Consider the following 14,431-nt stretch of genomic DNA (forward strand, 5'->3'; position numbering starts at 1 on the left):
GTCTTGCCCATGGTGGTGATGTTGGATGCTGGTTGTTTGGGTGTTGACAGGTGTCTTTTATACAGGTAACGAGGTGAGGCAGGTGTATTTGATGTAGATAATTGGTTGGGATTGGGGCTGTGTCTTAAAGAAAGACTAACTGGCTTGTAGGAGCCAGAATACTTGCTGTTTGGTAGGGGGTCATATACTTGTTTTTCCTCATCAGATGGTTATCAATTTTTATAAATTCATATGATGTGATTTTCTGGAATTTTCTTTGGGATTCTGTCTTTCACTGTTAGAATGTACATATGATTAAAATTGTAGATTGTTGCATTCTTTGTAAGTGGGCAAACCTGCAAAATCAGCAAGGTGTCAAATACTTTTTTCCCCCACTGTATGTATGATAGAAAGGGCAGAAAAACTTTAAAGGGATTTTCACACCAGATAAGTGTTTTTAAGTGTTAGCGTAAACTAAATTGAAAAATAAATGTTCTTCTGTCCCGTAGTCTTATTTTAGATTCTGCATACCCACAAAAAATGCTATCACTCTGCATGTCAACATTTGAGACATGACATATACCCATACCATGTGCATGAGTTGCGCGGATACCGCTGTACAAGGAGAGGCATCCATCCTTCAGAATGCAGTAGTGCTGTACCCACATCTCCTTGTTTTTGTCCATTTTATGAAGCAATCCAAGACACTCTGGGTTTTTCACAGCCAGCGGGGGCAGATTAGAGTTGTGTTTGGTGACATCCACCCACACATGGTTCTGAAAAACGAGAGTTGAGGAGATTAGTGTTAAATGGCTAAATATGATGCGTGAGTGTGAGCAACAGCCTGACACATTCATTGTAATCCAACACTGTGTTAAATACTGCAGTCAAAATAACATACTTTTTTAAAATTCTGCTATACAAGGCCCATTTGATTTATGAAACCTGTGTAATTAATGTTACCTGTGTGATGGGATGAATAGCTTTCGACATAGCTTCCAGCCACCTACAATCACAAAGATAAAGCTTAAACAGGAGAAGATTTCTACATGAATGCACCTCCAGCCTTTCCAAATGTGGGTAAATTGTTGGGCCATCCCCTACTTTGGCAGAAAGGGAAAGCTCAACATAAAGACACATGTAGTAAGGTTGCATTGTGGCAATAGACACACACTGCTTCATTACATTTTATTAATTTAGCTGACGCTTTTATCCAAAGCGACTAACAATTGCTATATATGTCAGAGGTCACACGCCTCTGGAGCAATGAGGGATTAAGTATCTTGCTCAGGGACGCATTGGTGGATGTGTCACAGTGGGGATTTGAATTCGGGTCTCTCACACCAAAGGCATGTATGTTATTCACTGTGCTATCACCACCCCAAATCATCATCACATCAAACACACACACACCCTCCAGTCAGTTTATTTTATTTTATTTTAACAGGGAAAACAGACTGACTGATCTGTTTTTAAAAAGAGTACAATTCAAGGAAAACAACATAATAATGATTCTCCATAACATTTCTCAAATGGGTAAGTGACACCAGAGTGTTTAACTTTTGAGTTTGGTCTGCAGCTTGTTCCATAAATACTGAGCAAAGAAACTGAAAGCGGTCCTACCCAACTCTGTGGAGACTGCTGGAGTCTCTAAGCTAATCAACATCTGTGTTCTTGTATTTATATTTATTTATCTAGTGGAAATGAGGGACTTCATGCTGTCCACGAAAATGGCCCGAGTTCTATCTTTAAGATAGTCACAGAACCATCAGCAGACCTCTGCGCCCAGCCCTATAGATGACAGCCTACTCAGGAGGATAATTCAATTCAGTTTTATTTATATAGCACCAAATCACAAAAACAGTCATCTCAGAGTGCTTTTCATAAAAGAGCAGGTCTAGACCATACTCTGTGATGTCAGCAACAGTGTCAAAAGCTTTTGACAAGTCTGCAAACAACGCAGCACAGTGATTTCCATCATCAAGGCCATTTACAGTATCATTGACACAAGCATGGTGGCCGTAGTGGTGCTATGTTTAGATCTAAAACCACATTGAAACTAGTGTTTAATGTTGTCCAACGGCACGTGGTTGACCTTGTGAAGCAAAACTACTTGGTTAGGTTTAGGAAAAGATCACGGTATGAGTTAAAATAACTCACATGACTTAATTTACAAGTAACATCACTTACGTAAGAAGAAGAAGAAGACAACATACTTTATCAATCCCACAATGTCTCACTCTGGTGTTATTATTGTTATTAGTATACACACAGGTCTGAAATACATACACATGCGACTCCACACAGAGAGTCAGAGTGACGCAGTCGGGGCCACCTTCGGCATTAGCCCAGGAGATGAACTGGCACCTCTCCAGCTACCAGTCCAAGCTTTACAACTCTGGTCCGAGCTAATCCTTACGGACTGAGCTAATGCCACACCTACTTAATTAACATCACTAAAAAGATTCAATGTAGACTTCTTGTTTCACACAGGAAACAAACACCGTCTTCTGGGTGAAAGCCTGGTTTCTGACCCCCCACCTCCTTACTCAGACTTTTCTGTTATTTATAGCAGGCCTACTTTTAGCATTGAACAATTACGCTCATGGGCTTCCCCCAGTGCATTGATCTATGATGTGAAAAATTTTGGCGGATAAACTTTCTGACAGGCAGACAAAATAAACACTTGCCTGCCAGTGAAAAAAGTTCATTTCAGACCCTGGTCCCATCTTTTAGGCAAGCATAAAAAATGTCTTGCGATATTTATACATGCCAGTGTTTGTTTTTTTATCGGCATTTCCATTTAGCTTTTTTGTATTATTTAAAATACACATGAAACAGAGACTTGGAAAGATAATTAAAATGATCTTTGGTTTTTAACCAAGTCAATACCTTTTCATCTCCTGGTTGGAAGTGGCACAGAAGAAGTACACTCGATTGCCAGACTGAGGGCGGCACTTGAACACAAAGGGTTTTCCCAGGGAAGCATCTGGGCCCACCTCAGCCCCTTCCAGCTTTACTGCTGACAAAGCCCGCCTCTTGCCTTCATCCTGTAATGAACATAAAGTAATGTCAAAAGGACACTTGTTGGACTGTTGTTTTCAGAAACTAGACTACGTAATGATGATGACTGCTCCCTGCTCACCCGTTTGTGTCTGTAGTAGTAAAGCCAACACTCATGTGTGAGCACAAACCACCTCTTCCTCCAGCCTTTAATCAGGCCAGACTGGGTACGCTTGTGAAGATAACCACGACATGCTGGTCTAGGGGTGTTAGGACTTCGAGCGATGTCTGACCCAATGGTCAACGTTAAAACATCTGGACCTACAATATCCACAACACAACATTTTAATTATTATCCATTTAAGCATTTTAATTCTATTATTAAAAGACTCAAAAACCCAAAGTTCATTTAAAACATAATTAAAAGTGTTGCAGTGGATATGTCACCTCAAACCTCTGCTACGTGCTCCTGACCTTAACCAAACACGGTAGTAGTGTCAGAGCACTGAAACATGGGCTTTTACTCTACATAAAACTCTTTTGTGGATTGAATGAAGTGTGCTTGGAAACAGCATACCTTGCCTGGCCAAATCAGCAGCCTCAGAATGAGGAATGCTGGTGACATCCGTTCCATTGACAGCAAGGACATAGTCTCCTACCATCAACCCCGCTTCCTCAGCAGCCCCATCTGAAACAACAGAAATGAAAAATTTTGCTTAGGGAGCAAAACATCAAGACCTTCGCTTACTAAACCAACAACACTAACTAGATGGACAAACAGACCAAATCCTTAGTGAACAAATTGCAGGTAAGGGGCTAGCTGGCTGAGGAGCACACCAGACAATCATGCTGCTGGTTAAATACACCTTGTCTCCTACTACTCTTTGCCAGATTGTGCCGTCTCCCTTGTGGTGCAGTTGTTCTGGGCAGAACTAGTCTCTAGTTCTGATTGTCTTTTCTTTTTCTTTTATGTGTTTTTCCTGAAACCCAACCGTAACGTATAGTTCTATACAACCCCATACATTGCCCACAGGTGATTACATTACATTACAGCATCCATACCTGCTGCCATTGTTTATTTTCAGCTTTTTATTTAAAGGTCTCTCACCTCACGTTTGCACACGCCCACCACTGTACTGCATTTGTGTTAAGTTATGCAAAGTTCCAAAAGTGGAACAGTTTAGTAAAAGGTGAAGAAACTGCATGAACACAACCAAAAACTGATATATTTAAGTTACAATTACTGCATTGCTGCATTTGCTGCCACAGATGATGGTTACTAACAATGCGAACAATGTTCTGAACACAACTGATCTAATTTTACAGAGGACTAAAAGTTTTAACAAAGGTATGTGGGGTGGTGCCAGCTACAGCTTCAAATCCAGATTTTAGTGTAAGTATCAAAATGCCAACATCTCAGAAAAACAAAACCTCCGCAAGTTTGGAATTCACTTACTTGTGTCGACCTCTGTAACTACAATTGGTTTAGAAAACTGTATTCGGAAGCCCCAAGGATACTCCCCTGTCCCTTTGCTGATCTTGACAGTCCTCTCACGAACTGAAAAAGAGTTTTTAAAGAATTAGTGAAGTGTCTTACATGAACGTTATATTACATAATGTTGTCGCCTGGTGTAGATTTATGTTAATGTGTAATTAATTTGTGTAATTTCAATGTCATGCATTAATTCATTAATAGACTTACTTGAGACAGCTCGAGTCCTGGTGTTGAGGCTGGGAGGAATGGCCCCTGAGTCTACATCATCACCTTGGTAAATCCATGCTGAAGAGTGGAAAGTCTCTGTATAAAAGCCCCTGTCTTCATTGTCTCGAACTGTCATATCCATAGAGTGAGTGTCCTCTGATACTAGAAAGAAATATAGGAGAATACACACTAAAACAATATACAGCGCAGTGCATAAAGGTGCACTGAGGGTACAGGATTTGACATTAGCAGTTGCCCACTTGTCAATGGAAACCACATTCAGACTGTCAACCATTTTGACATGTTAAATCTGAGACCTTAACCTTTAACATGCAGTGTGTTAGAATATTCTAACAACAATTATGCCAGAGAAATACGTCAGAGAGTGAAAAGTGTGCTAACCAACCATGGTCTCCCCTACACAGGGACGCTGGCAGTCACAGTTTGGGGTGCTGACAGAATGTCAGTCTGTATAATGACATCATACTAAATGGGCGATTTTTCACATGTTTCGAGAGGAAGGGGGAGAGACAGCGCCTGGACGAGAGAGATGTGACCTACGACCAGATCATATTGGTTGTAATAATGCAGTGCAGTGAGGATCCAGAGGTTTCATAGAGGAGACGAGCATAGAAGTGTGTGTTGGTCAGACTCCAGGCTGCAGTGTAGTTCAGACACTGAACTGCACAGACTTTTTGAGTAACATGATCAAAGTAAATCAGCAAATCACTAGGCTTTATGATCAAGGAATATCTATAATCCATGAATTTTAAAATCATTTTTATGTCACATCGCCACTTCTGTCCATATTCGCATTTGTCCCCCTCTCTCACTCGGCCACATGAGCTCTCTCTCTCTCTACTTCCTGTGTCCATGTCTCAACACATTGAGTGAAGTAAGTAGTTTATTTTAAAAGTGGGTGAATTATTCAATTCTTAATGTCAGTTGGGGCCCTTTGGAGGGACGGGGCCCATTTCAATTGACACGGGTGAAACACAGCTAAGGCCACCACTGGCAATTATACTAAAAGTTTAAAAGAATCCTCTGAATCCATCGCCTCACTGTATAATCTTCCACCTAGCTCAATAAGAGTAGTATGGAACATATAAAATAAAAGGTAAACTGACCATCATTATCAATGATCAACAGGACAGAATGAGTGCTGACAATGAGATGAGTGAGTTGCAGGCATCAAAGGCCTTCTCTTTCTGCCAGACGGTCTGTAGTACTTCTATTTTTCTAATTTAATTAGCTATACCCATATATGGATAGACATATACATATATGTAGAGATATATATGCAGGTGGAAAGTTTATGTGTCATATAACAGAAACTGGACTAACAAAACTGTTCACAGATCCACCCACACACACACGTATGTGCCTGTTTTTTTTTCTTTAGAGACATGCCTATGACAGATATGGACCCTAATATATTGGCTACTGAGTTTACTGTGTTTAAATCATTGCATGTGCTGTTCGTATATGTACACATAGGCATATACTGTACACATACATACTGTATATGGTTAACATGTTTGTGAATCAACTTGGGCTATCAGTGATTACCAGTTATAACAGTTTTTTAACAGTGTTTAGTATCTTTCCGCAACTGAGTAGGCCAAACTTTATAACATGGAAGCATTAGATGTGTGCTAACTTTATAAAATTTTTAGAAAAGAAATTGGAACAAAGAAGATAATTTAAACAGAACAGATTTAGGGTGGGTGGAGTAAAGTTCTGCGCCATTGACATTGGACACATCCACCCCTTGTGCTGAAGGCCGGCATCCTGGATCTAACCAACTCTGAAAGAATCGAAGAAACCTTCGTAAGTAGTAACCTGCTCCACTCTGGCAGATCAACAGCTGAATTTATACCATGACCAAAAGTTAGAACTGGTGCAAATTTTGAGTTTAACCATGTTCCATCACAGGGATCGGGATCGAGAACGCCCGAAAATTCCCGAGAGCTCATTGGATCTCCACACAAGAGAGAGAAACATATCAGCTGGCTGAGCTGCGGCGTGGGGGCTGAGCACATCCGAGAATGCCGAGAGCGGCCCACTCAAGAGAATCGACCTGCGTCTCCCTCCTCCCCTGCAGAGCAACTTCTCCACAGGCCATCTGAACCACCAGGTGAAACTTTAACGTTAAATTTACCTGATTCCTCTGTGATGTCACTGGTGGGTGAGCTTCCTCCAGTAGAGCTCCACTGCCTGCTCTCCTTGAAGAGCTTTCGCCTCTTGGCCCAGTGGTCAGAGCCACTGCTTTCTGGTTCTTTATGAACCACAGGCTTCAGATGCTCTTTGGCCTCTAAGGAAGCTGAAAATGATGATAAACAGTCACAATAGGTGAGTTTTATCTAAATATTCACCTGAAATGAGTCGTTCAGTATTTATTTGAAAGCATCTCACAAACACGACTTACATCTGGGTACAATCTGTTTGTCTGCCTTGTCGGTTTCACGCAGCTGCTCTTTTGAGTGGATTTCTGTGCCTGTAGAACTTTTGACAGGACATGATGCGGCGAATGCAGGTTTGTCAGAATCGTCTGTACCCCTTCTTCCTGTGTCCAATTGCAGATCATCAGTCTCCTCAGTCATTAGCGACAGAGAAGGGCTGGTGTTTCCTGCTTTTTCACCAAATGGTTTAGGTTCCATCTCCTCTGTGACTTCATTTGTGTTTAATGAATGTACATCCAGGTCCTGCAAAGGGGACATGCAGGGCTCTTCTAAAGCAGTTCCAAGGGGATTTTCCATACAACTACCCAGTGAAACTTTTGAGTCCATCTGCAGGAATCTTTGCTTGAGTACACCAAGAGTTACTGTTTTGACTGAGGATGTACTACTTTTGGGTAAAACTGAGACTGAATCTTCTTGGCTTGCATTTTCAACATTATTGTTGTGGAATAATATTACAGGTTGCTGTGGCATTTGTTCCTCTGAGCCACTGCATGATGGAGGGATGACTTGTATAGCAAGGGTTCTTCGACTGAGCTCCTCTGGGCTGTGATATTGTACTTCCCCCACATCTTGGTCAAGTCCACCGTCTGGAACTTCAGTTTGATCAACTTTATATCCACAGTCATCAGTGTCCAGACGTTCCACGTCCTGACAAACACTCTGTTTGTCCATCTCCTGTTGTCTGAGGTCTTTATGAAGGTATCTGATGCTGCTTCGTCTTCGACTTTGCTCGTTGACAGTGAACATATCATGGCTGTTGGGGATTTCTGAGACAAGCTTTGATCCCTCCTTGGTTTGTGAAGAATTTCCTAATCCATATGCATAAAACCTGTCATCGCCCTGGTGCAGCCTCTCAATTTGAAGAGGAAGCGAGCACATGATGAAAGAGGAAAAACTGTAAGGCAGCAGAAAATCCTCTTGCATCAATCCTAGACCCTGTGACATCCCAGGAAATGTTTGCCGTCTTTTCTTTGGTAATGGACATGCTCTTTGTTCTACAGTGGCAATACTGTTGTTTCTAATCCAGGATCTTCTCTTTTGACAGTTGATGAAATCTGTGGTGAAGCTGGACCTGTTGGTAGACAGGGAGGGTCTCATGAGCATGCGCTCATAGTTATCAGTTTCTGAAAACTGATCAAATGAAGATTCCAGATCTGCTCTTTCCTCCTCGTCGACTGAAAAAGGGCATCCAGATTCTTCACTAAAGGTTATATTAGGTGTCAGATGAAATTTCCATTGCTGTTTGTCAACAGGACTACAAGCACCAATCCTACAGGAAGCCAGGCCCTGGGTTAGGTCCTCTAAAGTGTTGTGCTTAGTGTCGGCAAACTCTCGGGGTGGAGGTATGCCCCAGAACTGATCACTACTAATGCTTTCATGAAAATGTTTCCTCTTCCCTTGTGGTTTGATATTTAACAGCGGTGGTGGGCTTGGGGAATCATTTGCCAACAAGATATCTGTTGGTATTTGTTGTTTGTGATCACTGCAGCATTGAGAGTAGTTTGGATTGTCCCATATTTTTGTTGGACTGTGAGCCTGTGTTTGTTCACTCATGCTGCTGAAGGTAAATCTGTAATTAGCGTTTGGATTTCCACCGTAATTGGTCACATTTTCAGAAGGCAGCTCACAAGACTCATTGTTTGGTATCCATGTCCTCTCACATTTGCTATTAAAAAACGTCTCAGCGCAGTCCCCCTTTTCGTTTATGAAAACAAACGTGGTCTTGACGCCAGATGTATTCACTTGCAGAACTTCTTGAAATTCAAGTTTCACATGTGATGCGGAACAGTTAATTTTCATAATGTTAGTAACTGGTGTTGATGACTGAGTTGGATTTTCACATAAGGGTTCATGTGACTGCTGAAACGTGATCTTTGGGGAGGAATCGTCCACGTCATTGACAGACACCAACGTTACTATCCTCACTCCTTTCTCTGTGTCCTCTGTTGTTTTGGTATAAATGCTCCTTTGGTTTGGAAATGAATTCACATGATAATCCTGTTTAAATCTTTTCTCCCTGAGGGGACCATTGTTGTTTTTCTCCTCATCTTCAGATACTGACAGAACATTTTCCTTTCGAAGAGAGTCTGTTTCACCCTTTTCAACGATATCATCTTTGCTGCTGATACTATTACTCTTGTTCTGATTTTGAAAGATGTATGGTGAGACACTCTCTGAAAATAAAAAACAACAAACTTTATGTTAAATATATTAAAATAAGAATATTTGACTTGTTAGAGGTAGTTTAGTTTACGATGTACATCCCTATTTTAGCATATATAACATAGACCATAAGAGTTTATCCATTTAATTTACTCTTCAAAACAATATAAATATTGTGAGCGGAGTTCTATTCCAACCTCTGATCTCATTCAAAGTTCTTTAGGTGCATCTATAAAATGCATGCTCTAAGCTTTTAGAAATGTACAGCAAATCAAGCTACCTGTTCCGAATGGCCACACTCAAAGGTGGAGTGAACAGCCTACCGTCATAGAAAGAGCTGGTACAAATGAGGATAGTGATGCACACTTGGGAAAAGTCTCTCCACCAAGGGATTAATGTTACTTCACTTGGTGGAACACATGAAAAGTAACAGAAGTAGTTTTACTAAGAATGAAAGAATGGATCCTGGGAGAGAAATTCAATCAAACATCCGTTCAGGGTCGGTGTTGGTGGCATGTTGTTTCAGAAACAATGAAATAGGATCCAGAAAATCCTGTTTAATAATATAATTAGTAATAGTTTGGGGGCTTATTAAATACCAAAATTCTGCACAGAGGTTTGGCAAGTACCAGTCCAAGGACAAGTGTACCGGACCTTCACATGACGTTTTAAAAATCTGAAATGGTTGTATGGTTTGGTTTGGAAAAACATTGTGGGTTTGGGTTCAAATAAGTACATTATGAAAGTCAATGACCTAATTCATCTACAAAAATGTATTTAATTAACATGTCCATTTTCACTTTCTTTCACACAGGACTCAAACCTTTGTGTGAAAGTCCTGAGTTTACTTAACGCATCCATCCACCCCAGCACCTCCTATCACAGACTTTGTCTTTATACTTGCTGCCACTAGAAGTTGCACCTAACAAAAAATTAAGATATGGGTCGTAATAAGCTATATAATAATCAGCCTATACAGCCGTTTTCCTTGTGAGGACAGGCTGGACAGAAGCAAAGGATTCCTATCGATTGTTCCCTGGACACGATAGACGCTAGCTAAGTTAACCTTCTGTGAGTCGGATTTTCAAGCAGACCAGCTTGAAAACCATGCTTTCATTTGCAATGGCTCATAAAAATAAACCAGTGCTACATAAAATACAAATGTCAACAAATTCAGCTTGCTTAGCAGGCTTGTGGCACACTAACAACAAAGCTCAGGTACAGGAGTCAGAAGGACCCCATAGCAAGGCAGAAGTCGTCGATCCGAACCAATCACACTCCTGTAACCAATCCTGCTTTAAATTGAGGTAAGGACTGCCTACCTAATTAGCATACATGCAGAGAAATAAATCAATGAAGGTGAACAGAAAGACATTTATTTATTTATATCCTGTTTAATTACCAACTTTTATTTATTTATTTGTGCATTTAATTACTATTTGTAAGCATTATTTATTATTTGGTTTATGTATTTATCTGTGTGTTTATTTTATTTTTGTAATTATTTATTTTGATGTATTTTATTTACACATTTATCATTCACCCGAAAGGACTAATAAATTTAAAAAATGTTAATGTTCCATGAATAAACACTAGAAAGGAGAATATGGGTTCTGGAGTTGGAAAATAATGTCTCAAAGCATTATAAACTGCTGTGCAGTGCTTTGGTCTCTGGCTAACCGACCTTAGTGATCATATTTTATCATCTCGCTGTTGCCTCAAGCAACACACACACCATTGCAGACGTTTTTGTTTTGTTTGTGTTTTTTTCAGTCTGATGGCCTGTTTACCAGTAACATGGATTTATGTGCCGGAGAGAAAAGCAAAATAAAGAAAAAGATCTCTCCAGGTAACAGTTGCACTCTATGCCATAACACTGTCTGATTTGTGCCAAATACTTGCTCTAAACACTCCAAATAATACTTTGCCTTGCTAGCTCTGTTTTAACTGACTACACTGAGGGGGGAACCAGTCCAGCGTCAACATCATTCTGCTACCGTTGCAAAAAGTGATGATGGGTCTGACAGAGCTGGGCTCATAGTTTGTGATGGGTTTTGTTATTTCAGACAATTTGTTTTCCTTATTTCATTATGTAAAATTTAAAAATTAAAAATTTTGTCGGGTTGCTGGAGTAGTCTGAAAGCAGACTGGGGCCAGGATGATCTTTTTCACGAGGAGCAGCCCATGTGAACAGATTGATCCTGAGCGTGTGCTCCATGGACAGCAGTGGTGATTGGGTGAAAACCTAATCGATAAAACCCAGTATTCAGTGGTCATTGCTAATCCTCTACTGCTCTAAAGAAGTCCAAATATTGGCAAACGTGCGTGTAGGTGTGGGAAAAATGTGACTCAGTTAAGCACAAGATTAACCTGACTGCACCCTCCCCTCCACCCAAAGCTCTCACTCACGTTTACTGCTGCTGGAGCTCTTCCTCCTCTTGCTGTTTCTCCTCCTCCCCCTCTTGCTCATTCTTAAATCCACCACAGCCTCAAATTAACTATAAGAGAATAAAAGAAAATATTATATAAATATACAAACCTCAACTCCATTATTTTTACTTCAACACACATTTGCCACATTGCACACTGAGTGAGTCTTGTGTGACCTAAATTTTGGAATACACTTCTACATTTTATACATTCACTGGAAGAAAGGGAACATGCAGGAATGAGGAAAGCTTGTTTACCTGTGCTTCAGGTGAACTGGAAATGAGTATCAGTGTGTTCAGCAGCCATCGTTTATCTGGGGATTCTCGTATTTCCTAGTTAATATGGGAGAAGACAATGCCCACAAAGATATTAATAAGGAGAAATAACGTTTTCTGCGTCAGTTATGGCCTAATATTGTTTTTCTCATCCTCATACTGACAGTAACACAGATCTTGGGGAAACATGAAATGAAAATCTTTAAAATTCAGTATTACTCAGCATAAAATTCAGCATAATAAATAGTAAATGACTAACATGTGAATTATTTCCACAACACTGATCACAAAGTAGTAATACAAGTATAAATTGTAAAGATCTAACTATGTGTTTCAAACACAATTTGTTCTCAAAGCTAAACTACTGTCACCCTAAGGAACGTGACGGGTGTTGGCATGACCATCAAACACCTGTACTGCTTGACAGCCAACAGATCGAACATATCCCTGATTAAGCGGCCGGTCTTAAGTAAAGGATTTGTTCTGTCTGAATGAACCACGTTGTGGTTGTAGATAAAACTAACTTAATGTATAATAATAACAACGTTTATAACAATACATTATATGGGAAACACTTAATTTGTAATGAGAGTCTAGCTGGAAAGTTCCTATGTTACTGGGAGGCATGTTAAAAAGCTTAGGACTCTGGAAGTCATAATGACCAGGTGGATAATATTTTGCACCCGCCTTCAGAAACCCAAATAAACAGATGACTTACCTTTTGGAGTCAAGTCCTGATGGGTGCTAATGTGTGAAGTGTCAGGTATGAAGAATGCAGGCAGACAGAATGCATGTGAGCAGGTGCTGCTTTTCCACACTGTCCACATTGCCTGTGCGCCTCAGACTGCTCCACTTATTGTTTCTATTCTCAACCTAAAGCAGCTTATTACGTTTAATCTCATGAGCCACTGGTGATGTCAGGGTGAGGCTTGTTTATTCAGAAGATACTGTGGCTGTATGTCTGTTACATGTTGCATACATGTAAATGGTTACATTTATATAGCGCTTTTATCCAAAGCGCTTTCCAATTTGCCTCTCAGTCACACACACATTCAAACAACGATGGCAGAAGCTACCATTCAATGTACTAGCTAGACCACAGAGGAGCCATTTGGGGTTCAGTGTCTTGCCCAGGAACACTTGTGTGAACAGGAGAAGCTGGGGATCATATTGCCAATCCTGTGATTAGTGGACGACCACTCTGCTTCTTGAGCTCAACATAAAAAGTATCACTCAACAAGTATAGAGTGGAATCTGAATCCATAGTAACCCTTTGCCATTTTTAAAACAAATTTAGGATATACGATTATCAAAATAGTTGAATAGATGAATTTTCTGTTGATAAATGAATGGACGCTCCAATGTACACACAACTGATGGAACTGACTGGAAATGGAAATGCAGAAAATGCATATATGCATGAAATTTGTCACAACTAAAAACAAAGGTGCACTAGAAGTAAATGTTACTTTATGTCATGATGACATGAACTGAATAAAAAAACTGACTATAGCCTTATGTACCCATACCTAATCAAGCCAAAGAAGTATATTTTAAATCAATGCAGTGTATTTATCTTGCGAAATCTCTTATTTGGAAATATGTGGACACAGCAGATCTTTGTATTTGCTGTATTCATGAGTGATACATTATTCCTCATTTTACTGGGATGTGGTACAGACATGTTGGCAACAGTTTGAAATCCATGTATTTAGTTTCATTTATGAATCTTTTTATTATTACTTTACTTTACAAATGTCTTTCCTGTATATTTCTGACAGGCCTCTGCAGTAAGGACGTTAGCCTTGTAGCCTATAACCTGTTTAGAAACATGAAAAATCAATGCCATTCCACAGACACGGTATTTGAATTCTTAAAATGCTTCACAAAGGCGACTACATGTGAAGGCGGTCGGAATAAATTCTCTGGGAAACATTTGTTAAAGTTAGGAGCATGTAAGTGGTGAAAATATTCACATTCAATTCAAAATGAATGACTTCTTGTTGGGTTTAGGGTATTGCTCCAAGAGGCTAATTTTAAACTTTAGAGATGATGCATCTGACTCCCAAATGTACTAACGTTACATCTAGGTGAAAAGTTCAGCAGCTTTGGTGAAATATTGAAGGGGGCGCTATTGATCCACTTTTCACACCCTCGCCCCAGAACCATTTCAGCAAACAAAATGCACTCCTTCTGACACGCGAGAGGATTGGCTTGATACTGGCTGCCATTCTACTTAGACACTCTAGGGAGCATAAGTAACCCTGGGAGCAGTGTTCAAGTAGCTCGCCAGTGCAGAGAAGCTAAAACAGGAGAAATATCTGCAGCCTATTGATGCAACCTGTAAATTCATAAATTTGGACCCCAATGTGTAATGCCTTAATTTAACAGCAGAGGGCCCTCCACTCTCACTTTTT

At 40.2% G+C, this 14,431-nt stretch overlaps 1 protein-coding gene across 3 annotated transcripts in view; it reads left to right on the plus strand.

Annotated features, from left to right (window-relative positions):
• The window catches only part of LOC123981564 (pro-neuregulin-3, membrane-bound isoform-like), a 580,451-nt gene that overhangs the window by 316,362 nt on the left and 249,658 nt on the right, over positions 1-14,431 (plus strand). The gene's annotated exons all lie outside the window — the stretch shown is intronic.

This window comes from Micropterus dolomieu, linkage group LG13 (assembly GCF_021292245.1).
Source record: "Micropterus dolomieu isolate WLL.071019.BEF.003 ecotype Adirondacks linkage group LG13, ASM2129224v1, whole genome shotgun sequence".
Classification (NCBI taxonomy): domain Eukaryota; kingdom Metazoa; phylum Chordata; class Actinopteri; order Centrarchiformes; family Centrarchidae; genus Micropterus; species Micropterus dolomieu.